At 43.5% G+C, this 15,891-nt stretch overlaps 1 protein-coding gene across 5 annotated transcripts in view; it reads left to right on the forward strand.

The window, feature by feature from the left end:
- The window catches only part of Wdfy3 (WD repeat and FYVE domain containing 3), a 248,435-nt gene that overhangs the window by 49,444 nt on the left and 183,100 nt on the right, over positions 1-15,891 (forward strand). Inside the window, exon 3 of one of the 5 annotated variants that reach the window (XM_036200777.1) lies at positions 12,488-12,586. The exons of the other annotated variants lie outside the window; for them this stretch is intronic. The gene's annotated coding sequence lies outside the window, so the exon portion shown is untranslated. The remainder of the gene's footprint in view (positions 1-12,487; positions 12,587-15,891) is intronic. 5 annotated transcript variants of the gene reach the window in all.

Here is a 15,891-nt window from a genome sequence, read left to right on the forward strand (position 1 = left end):
GGACCATAAGCCCAGTGACAGAGTACTTGTCTAGCTGTGAGGCCCTGAGATCCGTGCAAAGGAAGAGACGGAGGACCAATAATCTCCCCAATACTTTGCTGTAGTCTAGGGCAGTGGTTCTCGCCCTTCCTAAAGCTGTCACCCTTTATTGCTGTGCTGACCCCAACCTTAACATTATTTTGTTGCTACTTCATGACTGTAATTTTGTTACTTTTGTGAATGGTAATGTGAATATCAGATATGCAACCCACAGGTCTAGGGAGTTTAACATTTTTTATTCTACATGTTCACCTCACTTTATGTATATGAGCGTTTTGTCTGCATGTATGTATATGCACCATGTGCAGCTGTACCTGTGGAAGCCAGAGGAGGGCATCCAGTCCCTGGACCCGGACTTCCAGGTGGTTGCAATCCATCAGGTGGGTGCTGGGAGTCAAACCCTGGGCCTTGCTCTGCAGAAGCTACAAGTACTCTTAACTACGGAGCTTCCTCTCCAGCCCCCAGCCAAGAGAATTTTTGGCATTTTAAAATTAAATATTTTGCAGCAAAAACAATGGGATCATTCACAAGTCTCTCAGAAACTATAATTATTTTTTAAGTTTTGAATTCATTTATTCCAGCCTGTGAATAAAATTGATGGCTCCCTTAATTCTCGTTTAAATGACTTTTCCCTGATACAGTTTCGAAGCCTTACAACATCACTTCGTGCCCATTCTCGGCCTCCTTGTCTTCTTTGTGTCTGTGTTTGTGCTCATTTTCTCTGCTGCGTTGCTCCGACATGCATAATAACAGCCCGCTATTTCAGAAGGTGTGCATGTGCGCGTGTGCACACACTACTGACATGCTACAGTGTAGTGTGAACGTGTAACTGCATCTGAATTGTTGCAGTGGTGCAGTTGCAGCAAACTCAGTGATGGGATAGAAAGCTGGGCATGTGACCTCTGGCCTGCAGGGCTCAGGGAAGCCCCCAGAGTGGAGTGTGGCAGTAAGGGGACTCTCAGCTGTGAGCGCACTCAGGCAGTCAAGCGGTCCTCTCACGTGTGAAGAAAGACGAACCATACTTGATGCCAACAGTGAGATCCCTCGGTGTTAGCATGTGCAAATGCTGAGTCTGTGGGCAGTGAGGACGACTGAGTTTTGCAGCAGGGGGATTAAAGTGACGGGGAAGCACTCCAGGACCCGGGTTGTACTGAATTCAGAGAACTTACCTTCCATATTTTGGACAATGTGATTTAAAATTTGTATATTTAGGATATGTTGTTGGTTTTTTGAAATTAAAGTTATACTAGAAATAATATTTTCTTTTATTCTGAATGTTTTCATGTCAGGAAGTTTCGGGGTTCTTGAGAAATGGGGACCTTTAACTTACCATCAGTGCTGTCTGTGCCTTCTGCCCTGAGTGCTGGCTAAGCGGCTTAGCTGCCTGCTTTACCCGTGCCTCTGGGGGGCCTCTGCTGTGCGGGCCTCTCCTGTGAGTCACTGTGAGCCTTCCTGTGGACTGCAGACCACACTCTGTGGTTGACATTCTGTGTGTTCCTGTCACCTTTGGCTAAAGCCCCGAGTACCGTGAGCAGCAGCTTTCCTTACCCACAGAACTGCATCCCCCCTCGGTCACCCGCCACCCCGTTTCTTCCCTCTATTCTCCTTCCAGATCAGTCTCTCTCCTCCCCCATCCTCTGGAACTTTATATTGTGTCCTCATTATTTTAGGAAAGATTTTATATTATGTATTCATCATTATTATGCTTTATTTGGGAAAAGATCATGTTATGTAGTCTTGGTTGGCCTGGTACTTACCATGAAGTCCAGAATGGCCTCAAACTTATGACAGGCCTCAACTAGGCCTTCCTAGTACTAAGAGTTTAGGTGTGAGCCATCACACCTGGCATTTATCTATGTATTTTTAGAGCACTTACACAATAATGGTTCTTTCCCGCTTGGATAATGTCTTATGTTCCTACTGTTTCTATAGGATGTAACAGTGGAGAGCAGGACAGAGGAGGCGCAGGCCATTAGTTATTAAATGAATAAATGTATGTTAGTCATCGAATGATGTTACTCCAACTTGCCAGCTTAGAAAGATGCACATTTATTATCCCAGGTCCTGTGGGCCGGGCTTTCAGGATGGTATTAGCTGCATGGGTCTGGTTTCAGAGGTCTCAATCTAAAGTTGTGACCCAGGTGGGTACTTTTCCTGGATGGCTTATAGCCATGGTATGACAGAGGCCTCAGTTTCTTGCCCTGTCTTCAGGAAGCCTATTATCTGCTCACATGGTCCCTCCAGAGTGTTGCTTATGTGTCTGCACAGCATGGAAGCTGGCTTCCTTCAGAACAAATGGTGTATGATGGAGAGCTGGAGGAAGCCGCTCTTCATGAGCTAGCCGCTCTTCATGAGCTAGCCGCTCTTCTTCATGAGCTAGCCGCTCTTCTTCATGAGCTAGCCGCTCTTCTTCATGAGCTAGCCGCTCTTCTTCATGAGCTAGCCGCTCTTCTTCATGAGCTAGCCGCTCTTCTTCATGAGCTAGCCGCTCTTCTTCATGAGCTAGCCGCACATTGTCACTTCTGCGTTCTGTTAGACACATGCCCCTGGGTGTGAGCCACGAGTAGAGAAGGGTCATTAGACTGTGTTAGAAGTATAAAATAGTCAGTGTGTATATTTTATAACCAACACAGAATAGATGGTCATTTATACTTTTGTTTTTGGAGCTGACCACAACAAATCATTTTCTTGATATTAAAAACAATGGTCCAGATAGAAATAGTTTAGAAATTTTAAAGAATGACTTTATTAAAATATTTTGCTTGCTTTTTCATGATGCACAGTAACCAGGCTACATATAAATATAATTAATTGGGTTGTTACCTAAGTTTTATAATTTTGTTTCAGTTTTTTTTACTGAGATTCTGGAAATTTGAAAGTCAACTGTGTTGCCTGTAAAAGGAGAACTGTGGAAAATCTACTGTATGTTTAAGATGAACACTTCTATCTATGAAATTAATTTATGCATTTTAAGGGAAAAAAGTATAGTCTTTGGACTTTGTATGTAGAACATTTTAAAATAAACAAAAATTAAAGCCCTTTAAGCCTTAGTTTCTTGCACATTCAGAAAATTTTGATCCCTTATTGTATGTCGGGCATTTTACTAGGCACACCGTATTGGTGATAAGACAGGCATGTTCTGTCTACTTGGAGTTCCTGATCTGGTAGGGAGTTGACTAATGCACAGGTGTTTACCAATATCGATAAGTGTGTTCTGTGGAGAGACACAGGAAGATGAGGTGACCCAGACTGGGGAGAGGTGCACCTGCATTGCCAGAAGCCCCAGCAGAAGAGGGCACCTCAAAGATGAGAGCTGAAAGAGTTCTGTGTGCCAGGAAGGCCCTGTGGTGTGAACAGCTGGTGTGTGAGGACTTGAAAGGATGCTGGGAGATGTCCAGCCAGAGAGTGGAATGTCGTTGGAGAGGTTGGAAGGGATCAGATGGAGTCATGATAAGGAGTGTGGAATTTATTCAGTGCTCTGCAAGCTATTGGCAGATTTAAATGTACCAGTTAGAGTTTCTGTTTAACCAGGGGAACCTTACTGCAAACGCGAGAAATGATGGGCAGGAGAGGGGTTGGAAAACAGGAAGGAGGGCTTTGTGGTCCAAAGAAAAGATGATGTAGCCGTGATGAGAAAAGGAAGAAGGATGGAGCTGACATCGGCTCGTCGGTAGAGCTGATGAGACTTACTGACATGAAGGAGACAAGAAGGCGTTTCCTAGGTTTATGGCTAGAGCAGATGGGTGAATGGTGCTATCTCCAAGTGAGGCTGGAGGTTGGGGGAGGGAAATCGTGAGTTTATTCTTGAACATGTTGAGTCAGTGCAGTCTGCCTATCTAGAGAGAAGTCACTCAGCCCTAGAATTCACGGGCTTGGGAAGAGATACGGATGTTTAAAGTTCTGGGATGGGTTACACTGGCCCTAGGCATTGCAGCTTTGAGTGTGCGTGAATGAGCCATTTCTCACTTACTTTATGAACAATGAGAAAGGGCAGCATGGAAAGCTTGCTTGGTTTATGCAGACACATATACAGAAGTGTGTAAGTTTATTTTCCTATTGCTCTGATACAATAACCCTACAAAAGCAACTTCAGGGAGAGGGTTTACATGACCTAGAAGTTGAGGTGCAATGACCAGTCAGAGGCACCGGTACACGTGTGTTAAAGTGCATGTGTGCTAGTGCCTGGCTCATTTTCTGTGCATGTACACATTAGAATCTCCTTCCTAGGGAATGGTGCCACCTGAAGTGGGCAAGTTTCCCCATCTCAATGAACACAATCCCCTGGCCCCCCAATGCTGCTCACATGTCAACCTAGTCTAGACCCTCACTGAAACTCCCCCAGGTAATCCTAGCCAGTCCCAAGTTGACAATTAAAACTATGTCACAATATGATGTGTATTTCTTTCTTTTTAAAAGTTTGTTAATTGTGTGGTACATAAGAGATATTTAAATGTTCCCACCGGCCTTCTGTTGAGTGATTAGGTAGCAAAGCCACTTCCTAGCTGTATGACTTCAGAATGTTATCACTGAACCTCACTTTGTGTCTTAAAGACAGCGAGCAGTTATTTGTCAGGTTCAAGTATCTAGGTCAGTCTGTTCATAGTAAACATAAAATATCCTTTTCTCTTCCCACTCTTTGTTCTCACTTTGTTGATGTACCTGGATCAGATGTCATATCATGCAATACTCATTGTCTCCCTAGTCTCATGTGATTTATATTTGTTGTTGGTTTGTTCTCTGAGACAAGGTCTTACTATGTATCCTTGGCTGGCCTGGAACACACTGTGTAGCCCAGGCTGCCCTCAGATTCATAAAGATCTGTCTCTCTTTGCCTTCTGAATGCTGGCATTAAAGGTGTGTACCACCATAGCCAGCTCTCACGTGTGTTTTTAGGTGGCAGGTATAGAGATAGGTTTCGCATATGAAATGTATGAAACTGCTCCTGAAATGTTCATGTGTAATTTTTCTCATGATTTTATCTGCCTGTAATAACTCTGATGCAGCAACTTTCAAGGCCATTACTTAAATAACAAAAGTCTTAAAGGCTTGTTTTGAAATATTTTTGAAGTCTGATGAGTAGGACAAATTAAAACATTATCATCAAGTTAGTTTTACATCTATGTGTTAAGTTTTTAATAATTCTTAATGTAAGATTCAATTTTGTATTACGTGTCCTGTGACAGATATGAAGTTGGACAGCTGTGTGTAGATAAGATGCTTGATGTGCTTCTAATTGTCTTTCCTTTTCTTCCTACCATCCTTCACATCTCTTTCTTTCATCTTAAATAGAAGGAGTGAATTCGAGCTGCCCTCGTGGTAGAAAGAGCCCCTAGTCTCCGTAACTGTCCACAACCCTGAACCCTTCACTTTCTATTAACAGCTCTTGGTTCTAATAGCTGTTAACAGTGTCAAAGTAAAACCCCCATCCCCCCCACCCCTGTCTACCTACTCCAGAATGAAGTAGGAAATCGTGCTCAGTGACTGTATCATAACCCTGCTTACATCATTTCAGAGTGTCGTGGACCATTGTTATTTCTAGGACATACATCTTTTGATCACAATTTTAGAATTTTGAAAATAGAACACACTTTATCTTATTTATTTATGTAGTCAGTTAGGGACTGTTTTTTCCTCCTGCTTCTACTTCTTGAGTGCTGTGATTATAGGTGTGCACCACCACACCCTGTTTATCATGCATCTTTTAGCAAATATCATGGTTGTGTCATTTTTTGAATTGACATTGTCTTTCATAGTGCATAAACAACAAAGTCTAACTAACAATTGGTGAGGTGTTTGAAATATGGCAGCTCTCAAACTATGCTTCTCTATACATGAGATCTGAGTCAGTTTATGTTAAAGTAAGGGTATTGTTTTAATGGCCATGCCATACTTTTCTGTTTGTTTTCTCCTTGTCCTTGGTAAGTGTGACTCAGTTTTCTTATAAAAGACTGCACTTAGTCTGTTTGGGTTGCACTAACAAAACCACCACAGATTGGGAGGGTTATAAACATCAGAAACTTCTCATGGTTCTACAGGCTGGGCCTGTAAATCATCTGGTCAAGAGTCCACCCTCCAGGAAAGCTGACCCACCTGAAGACTTGCTAAGGAGATGGGAGGAATAATTATTCTTAATAAAACAATAAAACAATATACTTATTGTTTCTAGAAGCCCCTCCCCCATGCAGAGGCATACAGAGCCTCTATCATGTGACCTGCTGACTTTTAGTCAACTTTTCCTCCTTCCAGGCACTGGCGTGGGCATGTTTTCTGTGATGCTCTGGGCTTTCTCACTAATTTTCTGAAGCCCCCCCCCCCACACACACACTTCCTCCATGTCCATTGCCATCCTTGTGGCTCCATTGCTGAACCTTCTGCTTTTGTGGACCCTTAACCAAAAGGCACACCTGTCTCTTCTTCTTTGGCATCTTCTCTTGGCTCCTGCCAAGGTTTTATTTAAACTCAATAAAATTGTCTTCTAGCTTCCTTCTGAGTCTGGTTCTAAATTATTTTATTAATAAGATTAGTAGCCTAAAAGAGGTGACATAATGAACTTAGATGTGGTGATATATTGTTACCCTAATAAAATTTGCTCGAAGATCAGAGAGACAAAGGAACAAGCCACTGCCATGTCTCATCTCACCAACTCCACGAATCCTCTGACTGAATGTCTCTGAGTCCTCGGCTGAAAGTTCTCCAGCCAAAAAGCCTCTAGTTCCTGTTTCCTCAGGCCTTATGTACCTTTCTCCACCCAGCCATCACTTTCTTCCTAGTGCTGAGATTAATGGCATGTGTGCTTCCCAAAGACTGGGATTAAAGGTGTGAGATCTCAAGTGCTGGGATTAAAGATATGTGTCACCACTGCCTAGTTCTCTTTCTCTCCTACACTGAGTCAATCTCATGTAGTCCAGGGTGGCTTTGAACTCATAGAGATCCAGATGGATCTCTGCCTCTTGAGTGCTAAGATTAAAAGTGTGTACCACCACTGCCTGGCCTCTATGTTTAATCTAGTGGCTTGCCCTGTCCTCTGATCCTCAGGCAAATTTTATTAGGGCACACAATATATCACCACAATTAGATGTAAAGAGCACTGTTGTGGGGGCCAAGGAGCCTGACTTATGTTCTACACTTGCTGGTCACCTGACTTTACTGCTGCCCTAGCAGGTTCCTCTGCTGTACCAAGTACCTGGAACAGCATAACATATGAGAGAGCTACGTTCATCTAGCTGAAAAGTCCAAGATCCTAGCACTGCCCTGGCAAGGGCTTCCATGCTGTGCCATTGTGGCACAGGGCATCCCGGGCGGAACAACAAAAGCCTGCTCTGTGGTTACTTTAACCTATTCACAAGGACAGAGCCCTCGCGGCCACCTCCTCTCTTCATACCGTTATAGTGGTAACTAGATTTCAATATGATGCCTACAGATGAATTTGCTAGTGAAAGTGTACAATCCAGTGGGAAGCCCTGCAGCTTCAGAATGGCAGTCTTAGTTGTATCAAGGTTTGCTGAGGTGTGTAGCCTTTGGGTCCAGTTAATTTCGATGCATGATATTTTTTATTTTAAAATCCTCTAGATCATTCACTCTATGAATGGGGGAGAGGTGAATGTGGCCACAGAATCATGCTTACTTTATGATGTGATAAATAATTCACATATAATGTAGATTAAATTATAAAAACAGCTTATACTGGCATCTTTTCATGTTTTGCTGATTTATCAAATTTTGATTCTGCCATATATGGGTAAGAGGTAGAATTTTAACCAATACTTGTTTTTTGAGTTTCCTCCCTCACCCTTTCTTTCTTTCTTTCTTCCATCAATCCAGATCATGTAGCCCAGGCTAAACTCAAAGTTATTTAGTCACAGATGGCCCTGACCCCTACATCTTCCTACCTCTGCCTCCCAAGTGCTGGAGTTCCAGGCCTGAGCTAACATGCCCAGCCAGCGTTTCTGGAGTCTCTTAAGAATAGGAACTTAGAAGCTTTGCTTAGCTACATGAACATGATTTAATTTCTTCTATACTCAGGTACTTTTAAACACAGTGATTACCTCAGGCTTCATTTTCTAATAACCCTGTTCCAACAAAAAACCCCATGACCAAGAGACTCAAACTCGTTAGTGGGATATTAGGATGAAATCAAAGCCATGGTCCCCAAAAGAAAAGAGAAGCTGATACAGGCTGCATGATACAAACTTGGATGAAGGCTGTCTGTACCTCCGTCCATGGAACTTCTGTTTCAAAGCCCTTGTGGTCTTTACGGAAGAACACAGCCGCTAGCCCTCCATTAGGTCTGAACAGGGACTGATGGAATCTGTCTCATACATGGTCAGTTCATTGACATGCTTTCCAGAACTGTCATGATCACTGAAGTGTTAGCCTTTGTGTCTTCTTGTAGATTACACACCTGCACAACAGGCCAACTCTCCCTAAAGCGTCTGAGAGCCTGGTGTATTCATGGGGAACTTTTACTAATGTCCTTATCTGCGAATTCTGTAAGAGTAGGCAAGAGATACTTTCCCTTTAACTGTAGCTTAGATTTTGGGATCCAGCCATCATTTATGTGGCTAGCATGATGAATTTCAGCAAGCTGGTGAGCTTGCCTGAAAATGGCAGGTGGCAGCCCTGGGCTGTAATGTTTCTCCCTGTGCATTGCTTCATCCATGACTGAAGGTACAGTCAGAGTTCATCTATCACCGTAAGTTCCCAGGACCACATCACCTGTGCTGTTACCCACATACCAGGTGATGAACGTACTCTGTTCCCCACTGTGAATGGAGTCCACAGGGTTAATCCAGGGTTGGCTTGCCCCCTTGCTGAGAGCCTGTGATGAGGCAGAGAGCATTGTGGTCCAAGAGGGGTGGAGCAAAGTTGCTCATCTCAGGGCAGCCAGGATGCAGAGTGCTGACTGACACCTTTTTTAACTAATAGGGGAACCATGAAGTGACTGATTCTGTGGTCGCTCTGACTCACAGAATGCCAGTTAGAGTGAACTCCATCTAATCACGAGTCTCCGTCCTTTGTGAAATGGGTTGATTTCAGCAGTGTGTACCTTTCATTCAACAACATAAGTAGATTTTTTACTTTTAAATTCTGAGAACATTTCTTCAGAGAGAATGAGGGCTAAAAGGAGTTTCTTAGAAGCTGCTTATCATACTTAGAATATTCTGGTGTCAAGGAAAAAACTTTCAGTATGTTGTTTCTAATCTCAGTAACAAACCTGAAAGGGAGAAGTAAAAGGCAGGGTTGGGTGTGGACTCATTGCCTGCCCGCTTTCAGAAGTCACACAGTGTCAGTCTCAACACTTACTTATTAGGACCTCCATTCAAGAGGAATGACGCAGCTGTCTCTTTAAAGGCAGGAGTGTGGGTTGATTTGCTGACACTTTTAATCATCACAGACGTGCTGGGGACTCCTGGACATACTCTGTCACATTGGGAATTTCATTCTGCCCTTTGATGCAGATGTAAATAATTTACCAAAGATGGGTACTCTCTGAGCTGTTGTCTTCCGGGTTTTAGCTGTCGACAGTTTCAGTAAACAGGAAGGAAGTGCCTGTAGATGGGTTCTGTATACAGGAAGGAAGTGCCTGTAGATGGGTTCTGTATACAGGAAGGAAGTGCCTGTAGATGGGTTCTGTATACAGGAAGGAAGTGCCTGTAGATGGGTTCTGTATACAGGAAGGAAGTGCCTGTAGATGGGTTCTGTATACAGGAAGGAAGTGCCTGTAGATGGGTTCTGTAAACAGGAAGGAAGTGCCTGTAGATAGGCTCTGTATATAGGAAGAAAGGAAATGCCTGTAGATGGGTTCTCTGTCCAGGAAGGAAGTGCCTACTCTGACTAGTTTGCTTTTATGGAGCTCATTGTTTTCATGATTTTCAAAACTTCTTTCATTGGATTTATAAAATATATAGCAATTATAAGTTCCTTTTAGTGTGTGTGTGTGTGTGTGTGTGTGTGTGTGTGTGTGTGTGTGTGTGTAGTGTGTAAGAGGTTTGCATGTATGTGGTACACATGTCTATGATTGTATACGTATGTGTGTACATGGAGACCAGAGGCTATGCTGAAAGTCTTCCTTGAGCAGCCTTGGGTCTCTGGCTTGCTCATTCTGATGGACTCACTGACTCTGGGGATCCTTTGGCTCTGCTTCCCAAAGTGCCAGGATGATGGACAGGCCATCACACCCTCCTCACACTTTTGTGCTGGGGATCTGAAGTCTGGTCCTCGGGCTTCAGAGCAGCTTCCTGACTGACAGAGCACCCCCTACCCCATGTTGCTTTTATTTCCAGGGGTTGCTTTTATGATAGAATGTCGGGTACAGGTGGAATGAAATGCTAACTCTTAACAGCTTGGGAACGGGAAAGAGCTGTGAGAGTAGAATGAGCAGACTTGTCTGTGTGGGAAGGACTGAAGACCCCCGGGAACCACACCTGTCTTTACAGCTGGTCTTCAGAGTAGAAGGAAGGTACTTGGAGGTAACATGAATCCCAGTATCTCTATGTGATGTGTCATGTGTGACAGGGAACATGAACCACATTCAGATTTCATATTCACCCTTAGCTACCAACCTATCACACTGCAGAAAAACCAAGGAAAAATTAGCCTAAGTTATTGATTTAATGCCCTGCAGTGAGTCAGAGGTAACACCAGGAATGAGATCCCAGTGTGTGGAAACTCAAACTATTCTTTCTATTCTGATCTTCCTGGGAATTACTCAAATTCTCTGTCCAGAACTGCTCTGTTTTACATGTTTCACCTCTAAAATTTAGGTGTTGGAACTACTGGGCATTGGTGGCTGCAGGAGGTGACTAGGCAGAGCTCACAGACAGAGCTCTCACAAGAGCCTTGACAGTTCATCTTCCCCTCCTGCTCCATGTGAGGACACTGCCCCTCCTCAGAGGGTGTGCTCAGGCACCATCCTGGCAGCGGAGGCAGGCCTCATCGCCTGATACAGCTGTTCTATGGCTGCCACACGAAGCAGCCAGATGTTCGGTTCAGTTATTGGACCCAGCTGTTTTCAGTGTGGAAGCCGAAGCTGGAATGGCTGTGTCTGTCCACAGCAGTAGCTCATCTAGTTGATGACGTCTTTTGCACAAGGTCCTGACGGTGACTTCGGTTTTAATTCTTGCTGCTGGAAGGTTGTGATTACATTTGGCATAAAGAGCAGTTTGGGAACACCGACAGCTGATGATGTTGGGGTTGATGAGTGAAGTAAAGGAGGCCTATCTGGTTTGAGTCATTGTTACTTGTTTCTCATGTCCAGGACTGTGAGGGCATCAGAGCAGGGGAAGAGCAATTCTAGAAGGCCCAGTCCTGCTTGCCTTGGGGTCAGAGGCTGTAGTCTTGGGTACGAAACTACTGTTGATAGAATTTCATTTGGTTGTAACTTTGAAAAGCAAGCTCTTTTCTGGTTCCTATACCTGACTTGGTATAGAGGATTGGAGCATTGCCCTGACAGCTTAATATAATTAATCTTCTTTGAACACTGTTAAAAAGTCATAGAGCATTTGCCTAGAATATATTGACAAATCAGAATGAAGTTATTCCCAGGCTAACACTACTCAGTGTAACTTGCTTAATCACTGAAATGCCCTGCATGGTTTTATCTAATGGGATTATCACTAGCTGCCTTCACACTTGACTCATGAAACTGAGGAAGAGGACTTCTTACCTAAGATATTGAAATTAATATGAGCTTAAGCCACATATAGCTGGTGGTGGCCATAGTGGACAATACAGACTTAACCCCTCCCAAGTTCTGTGGGTGACAATCCCTATAAATGAGGTCTGTGTGTGGAATTGATTTGGAATTTCCTTGTTCACCTCACTTCTGAATATTGCAGCCAGCCATAGTCATAGTACCTTACTGTTTAAGGAACCTGTAATATAGCTTTGTTTGGCGCGGTGTATATGACCTCATTGTCATTCAAGATTTAAAGGTGTTTTAGTATTTGATTCTGTCTTTTCTCTACTGCTGTGTCTGGGGTGGGCTTGTCTCTGGCTGTTAAGTTTGTTAAGGTAATTCGAGGAGAACAGCTAGCGAATGCTATAGTGGAATCTCTTCTGTCATTGTGTCCCCTGCTAGGAACACTGAAGATTTAGAGTCCTTGTTTGCCCAAGTATATTTAAAGTGTGGTTCCTAAGCGTGAACATCACTTAGTCATAAGATTACAACTTCAGGAGTGATCTTCATAAAAGCTGGTGTTTAATCTCTGGCAATGGTTCTCGACCCTGGTGCATGTGAGAGGCAAGGAGGGAAACTTGCGCCCACCCACTGCTGCAGCCCCAGCTTCCTGACTTGGGCAGAAAAGGGTGTGCACAGCACAGTGTTTTTTAGCTGCTCTTATGACTAGAGTAATTAGTAGGCCTGAGACAATGAGCAGATGTGGCTTTCTATATGGAGGAGAATATTCCGAATTAGAAACTAATTCATAATCTCCCTTCCCCTTTCTAGTTGGAGCCCAGATTTCAAGTCCCGAGTAAAGTGCCACCTGGGGATGGGCCCTGTTGTGCTCAGGCACTCAGAAGGAGCTGTCCAAGGAATGCGCTGAAGGTCAGTGCCGGGAAGACAAATCAGTGGGCTATGTTTAAGCTTTACTAACGTTGAATTTATAAGTAAATTGTGATGATGAAATTACTTGTGAGTAGAAATGGCTTTTTAAATTGATTTGATTAATAGTTCTTCTATCTTTACACATTTTATTATTGAAATATCTTAACTATAAAATGTCTTAGGAATTACACTTGAATGGGCTATTTAAAGGAAGATGTATAGTGCATGTTCACCTATATGCTTATACATGTGTAATGTGTGCAAGGATATTCAAGACATTGGTGATATTTTAAAACCCATGGTTATGGTAAATTCCAGAACAAAAACATACAAAACCTGTGCCTGAAAACTTTCTCATTTTCAGCAGTAGTTTTACAGTTTTTCCTACTAGGAAAATATAAAACAACCCTGTTTGAGTTGGACTTGATGCCTCTGCTGGTTTGGTTTGAATGTGCAATTTAGGGGTTCTTCCACTTTCCTTCTCCTGAACTCAGGACCTGGGGTTTTATTTTTCTGTGCATCTTCTTATGCTGCGTTTTTGTCATCATGGCAGATCTGTCCCTTTTGATCTTTAACACCAATTCTTAGAGTGGGCTCTTGGTCTGGTTCAGTTCCTGGTACTAGTGCTCTTCCAGCCACACAGCTGGGTGGCCGAGTCTTCTGCATCTGTCCTCTGATCCGGAAGGGCTGCCAGTCCCCAGGTTGTTGATCCTGTGGTGACCACATCACTTGTCCCACCTTTGTCATTGAAGCATCATCAAAGCCATCCACCGAACACCAGGCACTCTGTTCAGAAATCATCATTGCCGTACACGTAAGCTGTTAATATCTGTTAGTGTCTGCCTTTCCTATGCAGGTCTCATCCCATCCTCCCCTCAGGTTCACCCCATGCTCTAACTGTGCCCAGGAATCAATACGTGATCTCTGCTTTGAGTCTGACTCATAGGAGACAACTGTAGAAATAATGACATTTAGGAGATGATTCGGGCACTGGATATTAAGGTTGTCTTAGTTAGGGTTACTATTTCTGTGACGAAACACCATGACCCAAAAGCTAGTTGGGGAGGAAAGGGTTTATTTGGCTTACACTTAAGCATTGCTGTTCATCACTGAAGGAAGTCAGGACAGGAACTCAAGCAGGGCAGGATCCAGGAAGCAGGAGCTGATGTAGAGGCCATGGAGGGGAGCTGCTTACTGGCTTGCTTCTCATGGCTTGCTCAGCCCTTCTTATAGAACCCAGGACCAGCAGTCCAGGTGTGGCGCCACCCACCATGGGCTGGGCTCTCCCCCATTGATCACTAAATGAGAAAATGCCTTACAGCTGGATTTCAAGGAAGCATTTCTTCAGCTGAGGCTCTTTCTTCTCAGATGACTCTAGCTTATGTGAAGTTGACACACAAAACCACCCAGTACTTTGGGGATCAAAGCTTTTCTTATTTTTATCATGATGTTCAGCTTGGGAGATCCTTGGAGCTCTGATGGCTCCTGTGCAAACCTGAGAGGATGCTGCCTAGCAGATCAGTGATCTGTAAGGGCTTTAAACTTCTATAGTTCCCCCTCCCCCGTCTCTGTATGTCTCTATTTCTCTGTCACGTCTTAAAATGTAGCCCAGGCTACCCTCAAACCATAATCCTCAGCCTCAGCTTTCTGAGTGCTGGAGTCATAGGAATGTCTGTAGGCAGAATTTCTCTGTGTCCTGGTAGTCTCTTCCAAGTAACCACACAGAGGCTTATCATTTATTATAAATGCTCAGCCGATAGCTCAGGCTTGTTACTACCTAACTCTTACAACTTAGATTAACCCATTTATATTAATCTACATTCTGCCACATGGCATTACCTCTTTTTCATCTTGAACCTCCTGTTTCCTCTTTGTGTCTCACTGGTGACTCCTCTGACTCTGTCCTGCTTCTTCCCAGTGTCCTCTATGTCCGGCTGTCCTGCCTGTACCTCCTACCTAGCTGCCAGCCAATCAGCTCTTTTATTAAACCAATCAGAAGGTGCCTTGGCAAAAATACATCTTCACATGGTACAAAAAGTTTATTCCATAACAAATGTCCCCTGCTACTAACTGCCATATTTCATTTTTAAAGGTTATTGTCACTCCTAATGAATTTATAATAGACTATTTGCAGTGTATTCCTTAAGTATAATGCCAAAACAAGATTTTGTTTGAGAAGTGCACATATATGTGTTGAACTTTGAACTGTAGAAATAGCACCCATTCCAGTCAGTTTAAACAGGAATGTTCTTACTGGAGTATTAGTGGAGTATAGACTTGTGGAACAGAGGGAACAGCTGTCCTGTGCTGTAGAAAGACCTTTAAGGACAATTTTAAAGATTCATTTTCATTAATGAATATGTGCATTTTGCCTGCGCATGTGTGCCCAGTGCCCAAAGATCCAGAAGAGGGTGTTGGATCCCCTTGAACTGGAGCTACAGACAATTGTGAACTATCATGTGGGTGCTGGGAACCAAACCTGAGTCCTCTGGAAGAGCGGCAAGTGCTCCTAACAGCATAAATGCTTTATTGTTACAGTGCCAACCACTGCTTTTTTTTTTTTTTTTTTTTGAGCTGAGGATCGAACCCAGGGCCTTGTGCTTGCCAGGCAAGCGCTCTACCACTGAGCTAAATCCCCAACCCCCGTATAAATGCTTTATGTATGGGGAAGCAAATCTGTAGGTATGGCCAACTCAAAGTTATAGTCCGGATTTGGCCTATGACTTGCTTATGTGTTACTTGAACTGTGATTAGATTGTCATTTTTAAATATTTGAAAACTATCACAAAAGAACAATGGTTTGTGGTCCCAGTATCCATATATAAACTATACTGGACCATAGATACACTTACTGCGTGTGACTGCTCTCACCCCATAGTGGCAGGGTTAAGCAGTTATAACAAAAACTGCCTGGCAGAGTAGTTATTATCTGGCCCTAGGGGCAAAAGTTTGCCAGTCCTTGATCTAGGATACACACTCTAGGCCAATTCAGGAAGCTGCAGTTGTTGCCAGCCAAAGAGATGTGACAGGCCCTGGAATTCTAGTCCCACAGCTGAAAACATTCATAATGTGGTCTCGGCTCTCTTCTGCCCCCGAAAGCTTATGCAAGTAAGTTAGATCGGCTCATTCTAAATTGCAGTCAGAACCTGTGTGTAGTCTGGGACCCTTGCCTTAGCCTGTGTGGTCTATGAAGGCACACTACAGAAGCAGGGTAGAAGGGAAATTGGGCTTCAGTTCCTGCCACATTTATCATACTGTGGATATGACTTGGAAATATGAATCCCTGTGGTCATTAAAAGGTAACT

Source organism: Onychomys torridus, chromosome 10 (genome assembly GCF_903995425.1).
Source record: "Onychomys torridus chromosome 10, mOncTor1.1, whole genome shotgun sequence".
Taxonomy (NCBI): domain Eukaryota; kingdom Metazoa; phylum Chordata; class Mammalia; order Rodentia; family Cricetidae; genus Onychomys; species Onychomys torridus.